Source organism: Pinus tabuliformis, chromosome 2_2 (assembly GCF_031772625.1).
Source record: "Pinus tabuliformis cultivar Carrire ecotype Pingquan chromosome 2_2, CPIR1, whole genome shotgun sequence".
Lineage (NCBI taxonomy): Eukaryota > Viridiplantae > Streptophyta > Pinopsida > Pinales > Pinaceae > Pinus > Pinus tabuliformis.
Genome location: NC_142300.1, coordinates 275152419 through 275156072, shown reverse-complemented (window position 1 = coordinate 275156072; position 3654 = coordinate 275152419). Strand labels below are relative to the sequence as shown.

The following is a 3654-nucleotide window of genomic DNA, read 5'->3' as shown; positions in this document are numbered from 1 at the left end:
CTTTCCCGATACTATAACTTGAGACATTTATTAGCAGCCAGTTGAAGATTAATTTCTAAATATGCATTTACAGCCTGACCTTAATCACTCTTTATAAATTGATTTGCAACTCTGTTTGCACCAACCAGAAAACCAAGATGCCTGATGTTCAATATTATTGATTTCTTCTCACCATAATTTCCTCAATATTCTCTCTTGAGCCATTAGAAAACTACATGTCTATATCCCCAGTAGACCAACCAATGGACTGTGTATCTTCAAATGCATTGTCCCCCTCAAACCTACCAATGGATTGTGTATCTTCAAATGCATTGTCCCCCTTAAACCTACCAATGGATTGTGTATTCTTCAAATGCATTGTCCCCCTTGAACCTACCAATGGACTATGTATCTTCAAATGCATTGGCCCCGTGCCCCAAAGAAACTTGTCCAAGTCTTTCAGAGGTCTTTTGGCTTAAATTGTCAATCTTTTCTAAAGACACATCTGCACCCAATCTAATGCTTCTTTCAAGATACTCCCTTGTCACTTGCTCATCATCTTTGTCCTTCATATAATGCACCAAGCTCTCATCATAGGTATCCTTTCTAGGACTCAACATTATCAAGTTGACCAATTTCCTTCTAGCCAAATACAGACAAGTGGGCTCTATCAACTCCCCCTTCTTATAAGCCTCCCTAAGAAAAATGGTATGAAGCTTACCTTTGTTGCCGCGAGTCAAAATATAGAAAATACCTTGATACTGCAGGAGGAAATTCTTAAGCTTATTAGGAAAATAGAAAGAGTGCCTCAAATGGGCAATCTTCTCCAATGTAATCTTCTTCTCAACAGTGAGATTCAGTAACTCGTGGATTGTAGCAACCACTCATTTCTCCAAACACCTATGGGTTTTGAGGGACCTGACATCATGCCTGCTTATGTCTTCGTAGGGATACCAATAGGGCAATTTCTGCCATTTGAATACAAATATTCTATAAGCCTTGTTGATCTTAAACCCTGGGGGGGTTATTGACAATGAATGAAAACCTAATATTTTCTTCACTCTTACCGTGTTCTCTGTATCCCTGCTCTCTTAGTTTCTCTATGGCGCACAGACTCAATTGAGGATCACGCTCAACAATCTCCACATACTTGGTCTTGGTATACTTTGTGTCCTCACCTATGAGGCGACAGTAGCGAGGGTTTTTCTGAATAATGGAGCTTCTGAAATCTATCTATCTAAAATGTATTGTAAAGTGGAAGTCCAAATGACACATAGAATATTAAGAGTCAAGTAAAGTTGAAAAGTCATGGGAAGTCAAACAGTCATGAGGGTAGTCAAAGAGTCACTAGGGAGGTACCCCATTGGTTATATGTACACCCTCATTGTATGAGCAAGGGAATTTTCACCTTGGCTCCTCCCGCAAGGCATTAGAGAGACAAACTAGTTCTTTTGAGGAGCAAGAAGTGGCTCCAACACTCCACTATTGGAGCTAGTGATGTTCATTGTATACATGTGTCTTGGAAATTTTACCTAATAATAGAAACCTTCATGGCCGACACGTTCTTCGTGCATGGATTATGAATATTTGTAAGACTATTTTGCGGATGTTTGTATTTCATGTTTACCTTCATATATGCTAAAGTCGTTGAACTATTTCAGTTATTTTAGTACTTATCTAATTGAGAATGTGTTGTAATGGTTGTTATTGTTGTCACATCCTTATGGACTATTCTGCAGGATACTAGACAAAACTTTCTCATTCATTGGTTGTAATGACCGTCGCATATTTTGTGGACTATTATGATGTATGTCAGACAAATCCTTCTTGTTCGTGTGTGTCTCTACTTGGGTGGTACTATTACCTCCCTCTTAGAAGCTCACTTTACTATTTTCCTCCATAGTAGAAAAACTTTGACACACCTACAACCGAACACTCACCAAGGACACCTTCTTGCTTTTCGAAGGCACCACATGTTCCTCTCTCTTACTGACAGTTAGAGCCAAGGAAAATCTATAAGAATACATGGCAACCAGGCCGATACTCTGGATGGGGCTCCTATTCCAAACGATGTGAGGTCTAATTGGGACTTCACATTGGGGAGACCCCTTGGTTGATAGATTTCCAACACCGTCAACAGAACCCTTGGAATTCACCCTCTGAGACACAATGGAAACCCTCGATCAGGAGATTTGACATCATGCTCTTGTATTTGTATATTTACTTGGTTGTACTTGTTTGGATAAAATTGCAGGTACATAAAGAAAGCAAGATAAGAAGGATGGACGAACAAATCAAAGCAATGATGAGCATGATGGAAGGAAGGAACTGTAAGGACCCTAAAGGAATTGATAAGTTCATTGATTATTAAAAGAGTAAGCATGCACCGTTGCATTTTCTAGAAGAGTCTTGATTTTGTAAAAAGCATGGAATCATAAATAGAAGCACTTGATAGTAGAAAGATTAGAATCTACTTGTTTAATTTGCTTTAGGAAAGATCATCTAATTTAAAGAAAATGAGAAAATTGGAACCATATTGCATATTATTGTTCATTCAAGCATTTTTCTAACATCATGATAAAGGGAGTCATTTTGCAAAGAGGGATCGTAAAGATCCTATAAGAATCATCATTTTGGAAGATTATTGGTAGCAACTATCACTGCTATATATTCCATCTAGTCTGGAATCAATACTCTTGAAGGATGAAAGAATGCAAAAGGTCAAAGTTCCATGTACAAGAAGCAAGCTCATTCAAAAGGGATGACTAGATGATTGTATGAAAAACAAAGGTATGCATATTATAAGTAACTGTTCAGGAAAAGGTTCATATCTATAAGACTCTTGACAAAAGAGTTGGATATAAAATGTGTTCAGTAAGATTTCCATATGGATGCATGTTGTCCAAAGAAATGTGATCAAGACTCTCTCACAAGATTGCATGGCATAAATATAACAATGTTGATCAACATCAAGTATAGTCTTCGCGAGAAAGAAAGGGAGTTAACAATGACAACTCCCAGGAACATATTAATGCTTGGTAATCAAGCTCGATCCATGGGCACTCTAATTAAAATGAATGCATGTAGAAAGATTCATGTGGAGATGGATCATACGAAAGGATGTTGATCTCGAAGAACTCAAGAAAGTTGATGCTTTGACAAGAAGATCATCATCATACATACTGTTTTGCTACTTGGAAGGATATTACAGGATTACATGATAATAGTTGAGGCAAGTTCAACTGTATGGATGGCTTTGGCAATCATGTAGTCAAGATGTTTGCATCATCATCTTGGGATTGAAAGGTAGCAGTGTGAAGAGATAACCTGAAGTTCTAGTTCATGAAATGAAGATCACTTTCAGAGGGAGCTATGATTGGCTTGAAGTTTGATAAGGCTCAATATAATGCCTTCATTCATGATAAAGAAAGGAAAGTGATATGCAAGGTCGATGACCCAAACCCTGTCACTAGATTGAAGGAAGAGATACTAAGGAAAGAAGGAACCACGCAGCTATCTCCATGAAGAACTATGGGAACAAGCTAAAGAGCTTGTGGTTATGGCTTCCCAATTGAAAGGAAGTTGGGGATATGCTCTTTGGTTGAGAGGGAGTGATGATAAAACATCACATGTGCATTCTCTTATTCATGTTTCATGCACTTGACCAAGAGTAAC

At 38.1% G+C, this 3654-nt stretch overlaps 1 pseudogene; it reads right to left on the bottom strand.

The window, feature by feature from the left end:
* Window positions 1-383: 383 nt before the first annotated feature.
* LOC149192368 (protein ROOT PRIMORDIUM DEFECTIVE 1 pseudogene) lies at window positions 384-1612 on the bottom strand (annotated as a pseudogene).
* Between the last annotated feature and the right edge of the window lie 2042 nt (window positions 1613-3654).